The sequence below is a fragment of the Parasteatoda tepidariorum genome, chromosome X1, assembly GCF_043381705.1.
Source record: "Parasteatoda tepidariorum isolate YZ-2023 chromosome X1, CAS_Ptep_4.0, whole genome shotgun sequence".
Classification (NCBI taxonomy): Eukaryota; Metazoa; Arthropoda; class Arachnida; order Araneae; family Theridiidae; genus Parasteatoda; species Parasteatoda tepidariorum.
This window is the reverse complement of record NC_092214.1, coordinates 15,204,682-15,221,254: the sequence shown is the minus strand read 5'-3', so window position 1 is coordinate 15,221,254 and position 16,573 is coordinate 15,204,682. Positions and strand designations below refer to the sequence as shown.

The 16,573-nt window shown below is 30.5% G+C and overlaps 1 long non-coding RNA gene across 1 annotated transcript in view; it reads right to left on the bottom strand.

The window, feature by feature from the left end:
* LOC122270571 (uncharacterized) overlaps window positions 1-16,573 on the bottom strand; it is a 42,261-nt gene that overhangs the window by 11,529 nt on the left and 14,159 nt on the right. The gene's annotated exons all lie outside the window — the stretch shown is intronic.

Here is a 16,573-nt window from a genome sequence, read left to right as displayed (position 1 = left end):
ATTTCCCAGGGTCACAAAAATCTGTTCTAGTCTGAGCTCTCCCGAATCGTAAGAATTTGTAATATTTGTAATAGATTAGTATCACTTTCTATCACGAAATAGGAATTTTCGTAGTTTCATTGAAAATGCATTAGTTAATGTATATTTTGCCTTGCTCAGGAAAATGTTTAATCCACCCAAATGCTCAAAAATGACTACTTTTTTATTTTTGCTATTTTCAAAAATAAATAAACTCACCCGAATCGATTGAATTGCAAGAATTTGTAATAATATATATTTGTAAACTTTGTACAGCTCTCCCGAAATAGAATATATTGTGGATTAGAATATATTTCATATTGAATATATTGTGACTGACGCCCTTTCTCGTATTTAGAATCTTTCTATACAAAATGATTTAAATTATTCTGATATGGCTAATGTTCAAGCAAATGATCCCGAGTAAAAAGAACTGTTGAATTCTAATACCAGCTTAAAATTTCAAAAGCTTCAAGTATCTGGCCAATAACCTAGCCGATTTTAACAAATCTAATTCTTATCTCAATAGAGTGTCGAATTTTTATATGTATTTTATAAATTATATTGCATGATCAAGTTCAGCATCTTTCATTGGACTATAGGCAAAAAAATGCATTTATAAAAAAGTTTCGGAGTAAAACGGTATCGGCAGAAAAGAGCTCTTGAATAATGAAACAAAATTAACTCTTACAGAAAACTACAAATCTTTTATTTAAAGGAAGAAAAAAAAAACATTTAAAATACCTCCTTAACAAAGTGAGAAATACTTCCAACTAAATCGTCTTTTTATCATAATCAGCGAATTATTGTTAAAATAGCAAGAAAAGCATTCATAATACAGGGTCTCATATGAAATTTCAGTATGAGGATTTCCCTATGGACTTAAATATTATTGCTTATCAAAACTAATTTACTTCCTTTAATCTCAGTTCAGAATAAATGCTTCATTATTAATTCTCTAAATATAAATAATTCAAGTATAACTACTACCAATATATATACAAGAATTAATCTATTACCATTTCGCAGTAATGTATTTTTTCGTATTTTACTTTATTTACGCAACAATAAATTAATATGCAAATTAAAAACTAATATGTCTGAAAGGAGACCAACTGAAACATATGAGATTCCCCACTTTACAAAAGAAATTTCACGAAAACAGTTTTTTTGCTTAGCACCTAAATTATATAATAAATTACCATTTCAGTTGCAAAATACCCAAATATATTCTTCCTTTAAGAGTGCTTTATTTCAATTTGTGATGAACATTGACGATTTAGATCTCTATTTTTCACTTTAAAGGAAGCATTTGATTTTTTATACCAGTCTTGTGCCAATCCAAATGAATTTCTTATGTTACCTTTGTTATTTTTTTTTATTTAGTCTCATGTATTTTTTTTCCCTATTATTACAAAGTTCAACAATATATGATGTCTTATGATAAGCAAAATAATTTATGATTGTAATATCCCCCCTTTTTTTTTCTTCTTTTTCTTAATTTCCATTTTAAATTTACTGTATTACCTTTCTTTGTCGCCTGGACAGGATTTTCCTCCTGGCGACAAATGTATATATAGTAAATATATTCCTTGTATTTATGTGTTTGTTTTTGTTCCCAAATAAAGTTTGTTTTCGAATTGCATCATTTGAAAATATATCACATTTTTATCCGATGTGTACTTCTCGAAATAATTGATAGTTTCCATACTTTTCGGATACATTATATTTTATTTTCAGTAATTAGTTTTAATACAAAGATGAAGAAATAAAAATTGAGAATTATTCGTTTCTTAAGGGAGAAACACTTTTCTACAAGAAGTTTAGCCGTTTTAATAATTTGCATCATTTTGCATTTTATGGCACTTTTCCATTTCCCCGAGAAAAAAAAGTTTAAATTTTTTTTAACCTTTTTATTTTTTTGGTGAAGATTATTTCTTCCAAAGAAATAAAATATTAAATATAGAAAAATAGCCGAATTTAATTGCACCGGCAAGATGGAAATCTGCGACATTAATAAAGGGGTATGAGGCATAACAATAAACAACAGTATTGTCCAAACTTTCAGTTAATTGCACCTTCTCCAGACCTAAACGTCAAATTGTAATAGAGAAAAAACACGGAAATGCCGTTTTTCTTTTAAAACGGAAATGCTGCGGCGTACTTGTAAGAAGATCTCGGCTCTCTAAGGCGGCGCCCACTCTAGGAACCGCTGTATAAAAAGAATAAATTTTAAAGGGGGAAACTTGTCTTTAGAACTAAAAGATAAACACTTTAAGGGGAAACACAGTAAAATTTTCAAAGAAAAAAAAAATTCATTCTTCGGTTGCTATTATCATTTTAAAGCTCTTTTTCAAATTATTGTACTAAAACATGGCATTAATTTTCGTTAAAAAAAAAAAGAAATAGTGGATAATCCTGCCTGCCCCCTCTGCCGCAGTGGTGCGACGATGAATGCCGATACTGGGAGGCCAGAGACCTTTTGTTCAATTTAAATTCTTGATTGAATTGTGTTTGATGTTTTGCTCTTCTTTTTGTATTTCGTATATTTCATCTCTTTTCTGTATTTGTATTTTTCTTTTCCTTTTTTTTTATCTCTGTACGGCGTTAGGATAATGTCTACTGCATTGAATAGACTGCTGCATTGGAAATAAAATTAAAAAATAAATAAAATTTCGTTAAAATATAAAAATTACATCATTTGTCGAACGCGGGGCTCAACACAGGACGCACTGTGACATGTATGAATACGAACTTGTGCGCTCAGTTGATTAATAGATTTGCTTTTACTGCAAAAAAAAAAAAAAAAAAAAAAAAAAAAAAAAAAAAAAAAAAAAAAAAAAAAAAACATTACCAAAATACTACTTTAAATATTTTGAAATATTTTTTTTAAATAATGCAAAAAAAATAATAATTAATGTACTTTTAATATAAATAATTGAAAATGCATCTTATTTAGTTGTAATAATTTTTTATGAAGGTTAAAGGGTTATGATAGCTTTCGAACGATAAGAAATTAATTAATCGATGAGTTCGAAAACCAGTCATCTCCACTTTTTTTCAAAATTCACATTATTGCATTTTAAAGTTAAGCTGACGTAGTTGCATAGATAGGATATGAAAACTTCATGTCCTCTGACTTGGTATAGTATATTTTATGCAGAGAAACCTCAGTTTAGTTCGAAAACATGCCATATTCTGGAGATTACTTGTTCTCGAAATAAACTTGGAAATCAAACACCAGATAGCTTGATGTTTGCTGTCTATGAAATTGTTCCCATAACCTAACAATTATTTAGTTTTAGCTTATTTTGTTGATGCTTTTAATCACACAATGAGTGATTCATAGTGTAGTTCCGTAGATGGTATATATGCAAGAAAATAAAGAAGCATAAAAGTAGATGGAGGTGACTACAAATAATATAATACTTTATCTCAAAAGATGGTGGTCGGAGCATTATAAGAAAAATATGTTATCCAAATGCTTATATGGGAAAGCAAAAAAGGAGAAACTTTCTGGTCTCACATTATACCAATTTTATTTATGAAAACATTACAATTGGTAAGTTGCTATACTTGCTTTGATTGGTGGCTTATGCAAATAAATATTTACTCTGTATAAAAAAAAAGTACCCTGAAATTAGCACAATAATCAGTTAGGGAAGCATGTTTTGAAAAAGTTGCCATAAACTGCAAGAAAATTGCAGGCATCAAAAGAGTTTTTACAATATAAACCAAATGAGTTTTGCCTGAGTATGAAAAAATTTTTACGTGGCCTAGCGCAGTTAGTCATAACCTAAAAGATTTATCAATCTGCACAAATATTTATGAATATGTAATCTTAAGCCTTAAATACCATCCAATTTCATATCTAAATGACAAATTATCAATATTTTCGCTCGCTTGTTAAAAATAATGTATTGTATTAGTTTTAAGGTTTTGTCCGAAAACGTTTAAGTTTTATTTATTTTTTTAATGTATCCTATTATTTTTTTTATTCATAGTTTGCAAAATGTTATATACTTGTATGCATTATTGATCACAGAACTTTAAACGCAATTTTTTCGAAACTAAGTTTCTCGTACTTGTTGTGCCTTTAACTAGTACAATTTTCAATTGATTTGCACTTAGGGATTTTTTAATTGGCCTGACTGGTTGTGAGTAATACACGACGATGCAATTATTTTATGTATCTTTTTTATTGCTTTTTTTTCAAAACACCGACATTTTGAAAAATATTTTTTAAAAGTCCTTCATACAACGAAAACTACGTTCATGTAGTTTATAAAAAAAAAATCGAAAAGTAATCAAATTTGATTTTTTTTTCATCTTACAGCAAATTATGGATAAATGAAAAAAAAAAGTTCTATACATTGTATATAAGAGCTAATTTTTACAATTTTTGTATTAGTAGCATGATAAAATAAAGTAAAAAAAAAGCATTAAATTTATCCTAATAGTTTTAAAATTCATTAGAAAATTCTTTTTTACAGGTTTCTTATGTTTTGTTTTCCAAGTACTGATTTTGTGTTGTTTTCTCCAACTTTTTACAGAGTAAATATTAAAACATGAAGGAACTCAAAGTTTTCTTTAGTTGACGATTTTCCTTTATGTTCTCTTTGTATTTTTTTTTGGTGGTGACTCTAGTAGGTATGCAATCACTATTAAAAAAAAGTCGTTAGGAAAGATAATCTGGGGTCGTCTTTACTCTCCTTTAGTATCCTTATTGGCCGAGTGGGAAATTGAGACATTTTTGGAGGTAAAAACTCGATAAATGTGCATTGCATGATGCAATATAACCTTCAGGCAAAATGACAGCAGGAGCAGGATGCGAGTTCAGACACCATCCATTTTCTCCCACCACAGCCCATCTTTACTGTGTAATAACTCTCAGGTAGAACGGATTTCCCACGTTATATATGTGTTAAAACTTATTAATTCTCACAATGCGTCAGATATTGATCCAATCGTCATTTTCGTGAAACATATATATATAGATCGTTTCTAACTTTCGGTTTACATGCATCGAAAATTCTTGTTTGTGGGAGAATATTTGCCAAAAAAGTCAACATTGAAGCTTTTAAAGCGCAATACGTACTACAGAAAGTTGAAACAATAGCGTCCTTATTTATTAAAGCAGATAATTTGGTACACACATACTACATGTATGAAGCTTTAAGGATATATATCCTTTAGCCTATAATGGCTATAGCGGATATTCATAATGGATATTTTTGAGACCGGGATAGCCTGGTCGGTAGGGAGCTGAGGCCATGTCTAAGAGTTCGTAGGTTCGATCCCCGCCGGCTGAAGACTCCCCGAGTAGTAAATGGTGACTGATGCACGTTAAATCTCTCGAGTCGCAATGTCCTCCATGCTCCCATAACAAATCAATACCTCTGGGGGAACTGATCCAGGACTTTCCTTGTCTTCTGGATTGGTTCAAAATACAAGGCTACGGCGTTGAACATGTAGTCGTAAACCCAAAAATTGGGTTGGCTGTTCAACGACGGATATTAAAAAAAATGGATATTTTTGAAATCTTTTTAAATGTTTTTCCTTATGTTGAGTGATATCTCTTCAAGCAATGACGACAATTTGTTATTTTGTGCATGCAGTTTTCTATTTTAATTATGTCACTGGGTGGCTCCACTTCCTGCTCACTTGCTCACCAACCCCATTAATCTGCTTCGAAATAATTTTTTTTCATTTTTGATGGCAGCTACATCGACTATCGTATTTTATTTTTATTAATATCGGTCTTATTTTATTTATAAAATTTTTAGGACAAATTTTATTTTCACAGGATAAAATAAATTGGCTTGCCTGTATAGTGAAATATAAATAAATTAGATTTGTATAGTATCGTTCAAAAAGTATTGCAGAAGGCGTGTGTAGTCCATCCACATAGCTCTTTGCAGGATCAACATCATCAAAATATTCAGTAAATTTGAGATATCCAAAATTAAAGCTTCATATATGTGTATTATCACGAGAGCAATTATTTCTGCCTGACATTGATGCGCAGGTAATTGAAATAAGTGACACGTGCTCTCTCCGAATTTTTTTTACTGGTGCCTTCAATTTATTTAAAAATTTAGCAGTTATTATCTATGCCTTTTTGGAATAACTCATATTTTCAAAATCATACTTACGAAAAGGTAATAAATTCATATTCTCGAGTAATGGAAGGCCCATTAAGATTTTGATGGAGATTGGCCTATTTTATGGAAGGCCCATCAAGATTTAAAGATTTTTACCGAGATGAAAATTATTATTTAATTTAGGTAATTACATTAACAAACTGTACTATATTAAGGGCTGATATTTCAGGCTAAATAAAATAAACTATGTATTATGCTTACTATCAATTATAATGAACAATTATAGCTTTCGTTACAAAAAGCCAAAATCTCTATTAAACCGGCAAAAAAATTTAAGAAATCTCAATTTGACCACTTATTGTTTTTTCACAACCAACTTTTTATTTAAATTATTATTGCACGGGAACTCATTGACTAATTTATTCACGATTTTTTTTGTATGGTTGAATAGATGAATTTTATAATTGAGTGCAAAAAAGTTTTCGATTCAATTAAAAAATTCGAGATAGGGTGAACTATGTAAAATTTAAAGTTAACGTTAATGGATTCAAAATCATATAGAAGAAATAACAAGAAATGTTTGGAAGAAAACGACGGCTCTGAAAAGGTTAGCAGCCACAAAAAGGGGTTGTGTAAGAGATACCCTAATTCTGACTTACGATATATATACTAAGCCTGTTATAACGTATTGCTCCGAAGCACTTATAACACGCAGTTAGGCTCGGATCACAGCACTGGAGACTGCTCAAAAACAAAGTTTTTAAGTTAATTATAGGAGCTGTTAAAACTACTCCAATTAATGCTGTGTTATTGCTACTAGCAATAAGCAAATTGAAGTGGTTATTCAACAGAAAGCTTTGTGTTTATATGAGAAGCTTATCCGAATTCCTTCAAATATCTACTAGAGAAAGTATAGTAACTACAACAGAAGACTAAAATCACAAGGTTTTTTACTTAAGGTGGTGAAAATTAAGGAATAATTTAACATCCCTGATAATCTGAAAGTTATACCTCCTCCACTCAATTCTTTAATTACCTTGGTCAGAGAGAGGTAGAACTGATTTACTTAAATGGTACTGAAAAAAGATACCTCTGATGAAGTTTTGAAAGTAATTTCTTTGAAAACTATAAATACAAAATACCCGCAATCTATGTAGCTTCATGTCTATACAGATGGATCTCGATTGAATCAGGATTGAAATCCGTTAGCTGCGAATTTTTCAGAATTTCATCCTTCAAGCCCCCGTTATCTAGCGTCCACCATGCAAAAGGAGGCAACCACAAATGATTTGTACCTTACAAAGTTTCAATTTGTTTTTGTGGGGTATCTATTTCATTGAGAGGAAAGCAAAAGCTGTTACTTTCATGTTTGTTTTTAGCAGCTTTGATTCCAGCAATGAAATTCAACCCCACCACAAAATTTGCAAGCTACAAATTGTTTGTAGTTACCTCTTTTACATGGTGGACACTACAGGATGGGGGGCTTCGACGTTGTGAGGACCACCTATAGGGTCAGCAGAGGGAGAGATAAGGATTGATAGATTTATGAAGAATTAAAATGCAGCGAGCCTTATCTTTCAGCTTGTTCTTGTGAAATATAACATTTCTTTCAGTTTGTTTTTGTTGGTATCTATTTCATTGAGGAACGAAAAACTTGTGTACTCGCACTCGCAGCGTTACTCACAGCCTCGACAACTCAACAACTTTTGTCAAGAGTGGAGGACTTTGAAATTGCTGTCTTGCTAGTTGACTCCATATCAAGAATCCAAGCAGTTACATCTTTATAATTCACATAGAATTGAGGGCTGTAAAGAGAATTTAGGGTCACTCCTGAACCTGGAAAAGAATATTGTATTGCAGTGGGTACCCTCTCATTGTAATATGTATGGAAATGAGATGGTTGATGTCCTAGCTAAAAACAGCTAGTATCTTGCAGTGCTTTCATCTTATTCTTCTATAAACAGAATTAAAAGTAATGTTAATAAGAGCTATGGTATTCATTAAAGCAAACAAATTGGTGATAAAGCTTGGAGGAAGACTTTAAACAAGATCCCAGATCACCCAAGACGGAATGCGGTTGTTGCATTTAGGTTTGCAGCCGGGCATGACTGTCCTGCCACTCACCTGTACAGACTTAAGTATCTTCCTTACCCAAATTGTATTCTATGCAGGAGAACGCCCTGGTGAATGCTGAGTACCAGGAGGTTTGCCGAGAAGTGGTAGGAAACATTTATGACAGATACTGGAGGGCTGGGGAGCTATTACAAGCTTTGCAAACTCAATGACTTTCTATTAATTTTTTGCTTATGTTTATATTTTTGATATTTTTTATATTTTTGATATTTTTTATACTTTTTCTATGTTTTAATGTTTTCAATGTTTTTAACTCCCTAATGTTTTCAATGTCTCAAGTGTTTATAGTATCTTTAACGTTTTTGTCTTACATGTTCAAGTAGATGTTAATTTATGTTCAATGTTTATTCTCCTTGTATGCTAGCGTGGAGTGTGTGCACTCTCCAGCGAGTCATATATGTATCGAGTGCTGCTACTAAAAGAAAAAAAAATGGGTCCAAACTTTTGACCAAACTAGTTGGACCCTATTTCAAAAAATTACGGCTACACCTCATATTTTGAGGAATCCAAAATCAGTTAAAAAAAGTTACGTTTATGTAGAGAAAGTACGTTTTTGTTTGAGTTTGTAACTTAAAATACTATCTGCACTAATTAATTGGTTTATTCAAGGTTAGAACCACTAAGTTTGAGTACGTGAAAATTCAATTATTAAATAAAAAGGGTGTTTTTCCTTTGCACTGTACATATATTTCTCATAGCATTTTCAAGTAAAAATAAAAATGTAAAAAGAATGCTACATTTTTAGTGTTTCAGATTACACTAAAAGGTTCAAAACGCTTAATTTAATTATTGTTAAAAAAAAAGCTCAAACAGAAAGAGCCCTCAGTTGATAGTCATAGTTTTTGCTACACCTTCAAAAAACAACAATGACATTAAAGGGCAATGACCATAGAAAATATACTCAAAGAAGAAAACCAAACAGAAAAGATTAAAATATATAAATCAAAGCTTCGCGTAAACATAGTAGGACAATCATACTCAAAACAGAGTTAATAAGCATTTGAAATTTAGTGAGAAAAATGTCTTTATCTACACCAGTTATGATACAGTGTGTTAAAAAATTATCGCATTGAATAACTTTTGTTCCAGAGAATAAGAGTCAATCTTAATGGTTCGAAGGGGTAACCTCAAATATGCTTATCAATGCTAACTATTAAGACACAAAAACGTACTTTCTCTGAATAAACATACCTTTTTTTTGACGGATTTCTGATCCACAAGATGAATAACTGTAATCTGGTCCTAAGAGTTAAGTCAGGAAAGAATATTTGAATCCTTTATGATAACATTTCTTTTTTCCTTATCTTGGAAACTTTTTTAGTGAATTACTGCACACAATTATAAAATTTGTTCATCCAAAGATAATTCCATATAAAAATAATTTTATAAAATATTAATAATTGTTCAAAAATGTTTTGAACGGTGAGTTTTTTCTTTATTTCAACTGTAATCTTCAATGACAAAATACAAAATGGGGATATAATTGGTCAAAAAACTATCTAAGAGGTAGACTATTCATCTAACTAGACTATTCGTATCCAAATCTAATTCGTCCGAATTTTGTATTTTGCCACTTAAAATCATATATCATAAAAAGTGCTGTTGAATCATATAATTTTGTTAAGAACTAAGCTCATATAGAAATCAAAAATTAATCTAGAGACGGAAAAAAGTTCTGAAAATAAAATAAAAAATTTATTTGATTTCACAAGATATTTTTAACATTATTCGTCAAGCAGAATGAGTGCTTCTTTTGCCCAATAGATCAAAGAGCAAAGAAAGATAAAATTTAACAAAGTTTTGCGACAAAATTTTATTGTTCCTTATCTTAATAATTTCAGTAAAAAATAAAGTTCTCTCCATATTATTCACTTTTAAAATGCCGATTATTTTAATTCAGACGATGTTTTCACTCTATGTTGTTTTCACTTTAAGTTAATAATGATATTTAGTTCCAAAAATAGTTATTTTTAAAATTAAAATGTTTGATAGTTTAGGGTAAATAGGTGAACGATTTTTAATTTTTGGTGAAAGGTATTTGTGAAAGGTATAAGTGAAAATGAATAAAAAATATACTTATGTACTTTTCACGAAATTTTTTTTTACTATTTACTATTATGATCATTGCGTGGATTTTTATGTCTATAGTAGTTTCCGTTAGTCATAAGGTAGATTCGGAATTTTCAATTGAATGAAATACAATGATTGCAAATTGTATTTTTGATTTAAAATTTTATGGTATTAAGACTAAATTTATTTAAAAAAAATTCAATGCTTAGTATGATGTTTATTTTAATAAATATAGACCGATTTTCTTTAGAAAACAATGGTATAAATTGGAGAATCAAAGCGCATAATAGAAAGTTGAAATAATTGTTTATTATAAAATACATTATCATTGAAAATATTTATAACTTAAAAAAACCATAAATTAATTCTTAAGAATAACAATGGGAACTAATTATGGGAGCGTTAAAATTTTAAGAATTTTCAAAGTGAGATTAGAATATCTCTTCACAAACGAACAAAAAATGGTAAGAAAAAATTTCATAACGACCGATAAATCTTTTTGGAATGTTACATGACTTTTAACTCGTTGTGAATTTATGTAGTGCTGCGAAATATATGAAAAGAAGTGTCTTAATTTCGAGGGTTGAATAACCAAAAACGTATTCATTTCGTATTATTGCTTATTCGCGTGAATAAAACTTTGAAGAAATACAATTTGAAAAAATAAATAATAGGTATTTCAAAAATTAAAATTATTTGAAGAAAGGCTTTTAAATAATTTTCCTTCAGATACAGAAACCGCACTTATTGAGACCAGAAACTTTACTTTTTTTCACTAACCCACAAAATAACATAATAGATTCTTTGACACTGTTCTGATTAAATGAATTGCAATTAATAGCAAACTTGGGAACTGAACGGCGAGGTCCGTCGTTGAACAGCAGATCCAACCTTGAGTTCACGGCTACCTATGTTCAACTCAAATGCCTTGTAATTTCGAAACTATTCCGGAAGACTAGGGAATTCCCGGATCAAATATTAGAAAAATTTTGCCTTCGTGGATGCTTTTTGTTGAAACTGACCCGATTTGCGTTACATGGAGAAAACCACGAAAACTTTCCACGGTTATTCAGATGGCAAGGGGACTAACCCGTGATCCATCTACAATTGAGGATATTTTTAAGTGAGCACTGTGGTCGGTGCATCCCGGGCCCGGCATTCGCATCGACCAGTCATCTCAGGGATTCGAACCTGTATCACCCTCATTGGGAGGTGAACGTTCTATCCCTTGAGCCACCACGGCTCTCCCCATAGACATTTTATTACCGTCGTTGAACAGCCAACACAATTTTGGGTTTACGGCTACCAATGTCCAAACCCGTAGCCTTGTAATTTTAAACCTAATCCAGAAGACAAGGGAACTCCTGGATCAAGTATTACGAGAAATTTTGCATTAGTGGAGAACTTTTTGATGGAACTAACCTCGCATTTACGTTGCGTGAATGGGAAAACCACGGAAATTTCCCACGATTAGTTTGACGGCAAGGGGACTATAACCCGTGATCCGTCTACCACTGAGGATATTTTACGTCAGCACTGTGATCGGTGAGAGTTGTGTGCGAAATTCAAATCGACCAGTAATTGCTGGGATTCGAATAAAAACGAAAACTGGAATGCCGAAAGAAAAAATAATTTTGGATTCCTATGCACGTTATGGAAAAATGTTCGCCATTCATAAAAGTTTCGATTTGATGCTATGGTTCACGCCAATGAAAGGTGAATGCCATTCGTATAATTTTCGATTTCATCCTATTATCGTTTTAAACTACTTTGAGTAAAATAAATAATCTATACAAAAGGGGGCTTCCTCTTCTTATGGAAATTTAAGGAAAAATGAGGAGCAAAAACTATCTGGTTTAGATTTCCGATTTTCATTGTGACAACATTTATAAAAAATAGAGGTAGTGTCTTCGCATGTGATTCTTTTACAAGGTTGTGGTTCATGAAGTGATTAAATNTCAATTGAATGAAATACAATGATTGCAAATTGTATTTCTGATTTAAAATTTTATGGTATTAAGACTAAATTTATTTAAAAAAAATTCAATGCTTAGTATGATGTTTATTTTAATAAATATAGACCGATTTTCTTTAGAAAACAATGGTATAAATTGGAGAATCAAAGCGCATAATAGAAAGTTGAAATAATTGTTTATTATAAAATACATTATCATTGAAAATATTTATAACTTAAAAAAACCATAAATTAATTCTTAAGAATAACAATGGGAACTAATTATGGGAGTCTTAAAAATTTAAGAATTTTCAAAGTGAGGTTAAAATATCTCTTCAAAAACGATTAAAAAATGGTAAGAAAAAATTCCATAACAACCGATAAATCTTTTTGGAACGTTAAATGACTTAACTCGTTGTGAATTTATGTAGTGATGCGAAATGTATAAAATCAAATGTCTTAATTTCGAGAGTTGAATAACCAAAAACGTATTCATTTCGTATTATTGTTTATTCGTATGAATAAAGCTTCGAAGAAGTACAATTTGAAAAAATAAATAATAGGTCATTCAAAAATTAAAGTTATTTGAAGAAAGGTTTTTAAATAATTTTCCTTCAGATACAGAAACCGAACTTAAGCTTTTGAAAGCATATTGAGACCCGAAACTTCACTTTTTCTCAAAATAACAACATAATAGATTATTTCACACTGTTTTGAGTAAATGAATTGCAATTAATAGCAAACTTGGGAATTGAACTTCGAGGCAACTATCGAAAAAAACTTTTCAGCCGTTTCACCGCTTCCCCTACACACACACTTTATTACCGTCGTTGACCCAACCTCGAGTTTACGGTTACCAATGTTCAACTCCGTAGTCATGTAATTTCGAAACTATTCCAGAAGACAAGGGAACTCCTGGATCAAGTATTAGAGAAATTTTGCCTTCGTGGAGGACTTTTTGATGAAACTAACCAGCATTTGTGTTACATGGAGAGGAAAATCACGAAAACTTTCCACGGTTATTCAGGCGGCAACTGGACTAACCCATGATCCATCCACAATTGAGGATATTTTTACGTCATCACTGTGGTCGGTGCATCCCGGGTGCGGAATTCGCATCTACCAGTCATCGACCAGCCATTGCAGGGATTCGAACCCGGTTCACCTCATTGGAAGGCAAACGTTCTATCCCTTGAGTCACCACGACTCTCCCCATGGATATTTTATTACAGTCGTTAAACAGCCAACACAATTTTGGGTTTACGGCTACCAATGTCCAAACCCGTAGCCTTGTAATTTTAAACCTAATCTAGAAGACAAGGGAACTCCTGGATCAAGTATTACGAGAAATTTTGCTTTAGTGGAGAACTTTTTGATGGAACTAACCTCGCATTTACGTTGCGTGAATGGGAAAACCACGGAAACTTCCCACGATTAGTTTGACGGCAAGGGGACTCTAACCCGTGATCCGTCTACCACTGAGGATATTTTACGTCAGCATTGTGGTCGGTGAGAGCCGTGTGCGAAATTCAAATCGACCAGTCATTGCTGGGACTCTAATAAAAAGAAAGGAAAACTGGAATGCCGAAGGAAAAAATAATTCTGGATTCCTATGCACGCTATGGAAAAATGGACGCCATTCATAAAAGTTTCGATTTGATGCTATGATTCACGCCAACGAAAGATGAATGCCATTCGTATAATTTTCGATTTCATCCTATTATCGTTTTAAACTATATTGAGTAAAATAAATAATCTATACAAAAGGGGGCTTCCTCTTCTTATTGCTTTATGGAAATTTAAGGAAAAATGAAAAGTAAAATTATATAGTTTAGATTTCCGATTTTCATTGTGACAACATTTATAAAAAATAGAGGTAGTGGCTTCGTTTGTGATTCTTTTACAAGGTTGTGAGTTCATGAAGTGATTAAATATTTAATGGAATATGATTTTCGAAATAAATTTAAATGATAATAGATTTGGTTATTTTTATCAGTGAAATCTTGTGAGAAATGAAATTGTAAATTAAATTTCCATTTACTTTAAATATTTTAAATAAATTTCCAAAAAAAAAAATATTACTAGTGTTTATATTTATCTTATAAAGAGTATTTTTTCATGGTGTTTATTATTAATAATTAACGATTTTACTTATTTTGAACTGTACTTTTGCTCTAATGATAATTTTCGAAATAATTATGGGAAAGAAATTGTTTAGATAACAATAATATTTATTGATTTTGATTAAAAGTTAAATTTTTTTTCTCATCTTTTATATTTCCTTTAATAATATTTTTTATTAAACTGAAAAAATTCTTACAATATTGACAGTTTTATTCATTATCAAATATTGGTAATACTTAAATTCTAATTTTTATCATTAAAAAATTTTTGAAATTTTTCTTCTTACGATTCAGTAATATGAGTATTGTAAACAATAAATAATATTTTAAGGATTTACCTATTTTATTGTTTCATATATGTCACAGTTTATGTGCTGATATCATAAGGGTTAAATTTTAAATCTTTACTTAAACATTAACCCTATAGTTTAAAAAGTTAGCAATTAAAATATTTGATTTTTTTTTCTTCTATCTGTAATATTCAATAATTGAAATTTTTTAAAAAATATCTGAATGCTCTTAAGGAGTGGCAAAAATTATAAGTTTAACCCGAATAAGGATTCAATCCCTGATGAGGATGTATCCACTAATATGGAAGCGTCAAATAGTGTAATAGATTTGGGTAATTCGGGAAATTAATTAAATACCAGTTTTCAAAATTTAAATAAAGATAAAGTGGAAGAAAAACAGGACATAATCATGTTTGATCCTGACGTTGGTGTTAAGATCACAGCCTGGCTTAGACATTTTCCTATTACTATAGAAAATATAGATAATTTTTAAATTACCATTGTGAACGCAAAAATTTTAAGCAATTTATTGAAGGTTCAGCTTGAAAATTATTTATTAACAATGGTTTAAATTATAATTATTTCCAGGAAATAGTCGAAATTTTTCTATGACCTTATTTTTTACCAGTAATTGGTCTTAATGGTTTTCAAAATTAAAAATTTTCTGGTCAAGCTTAAACTCATATTTTATCGATAAGGTCGAGTAGAAAAATAAATTTAAGTAAAGAACATACTATTGATGGTTTATCTATGATATTACCCTCACAGATCAACTCTTTTGGTTCTGAAAGAACCCGAAATTCCTATTTAATGACTTGCATTTGTTTCGAAAATTATGCATGATGTCCCCATTAAATTACTCAAGAGTAAAGGAAACAAAAGGGGCCAAAACTTAGTGGGTAAAGACACGAAATAAACAATACAAAACTGGACAACGAGACTGTCATACATTAATAACTTTGCGAATCAAAATTGCAATAATTTTGAGAGACTAAAACTAAACTTTTTTCCGACCAAGTCAAGATTTCATCCAACAATCCTGACTTAGCTTTCATAAAGAAACTGATAGATTTAATAAAAATAAACAGCAAATAAGTCATTTTGCCTAAGCTTCTCAGGCCTTCTAGACTATGCTAATATTGTGATAAACCTGGGGATTACCAATGCTTAATTCCAAAATTATACTAACACAAATTTCTTTAACGCTGAGAAATAAACCTAATAAAGATAGACAAACCAGCAACCAAACATAAAATTGACAGTTAATAGTATCCATTCAAGATAAAAATGATAACTTAAGAAATAAACACCCGATTGTGATTAATAAAACTTTCTTTTTAAATATCGACACAGGTGGAGTAAATATAATCTCAATTAAAAGTTTTGGAAAAATAAATGTCCATTAGGGAAGAAAAAATTTCGTAAATGTAAAACAAACAAAAGGTAATTTGCAACGAAACTAAACTTGCACTTTAAATTTAAAAATTGGAAAAATTAGCCAAGTCAGTTGAATTTTATGTCTTAAATACTTGAATTCTGATTTATCTTATACGATTTTGAGTTAAAAAGCTTGTATTGGAATTTCAATTGGTGATTGATTGTGTGAAACAGGTATTACAAAATCGGAGAGAATTGATCATTTTATTTTATTATAAAATCTATTTGTTCTTACACACTTATCCTGAAATCCAGGTTAAAGATTGCAATAGTAGTACCGGTAAAGAAAATAAAGTTATAAGTAAAAATAAAGGGAAGAAAAATGTTACATCTAAAAGCATTAAACAATGTGTTATTGAAAATATTCGTGAAAATGTCGAAGTAAAAAATAGTTTTGGACATAAAAATAAATAATAATAATGTCAAAAATGTAAACAAAGTTCT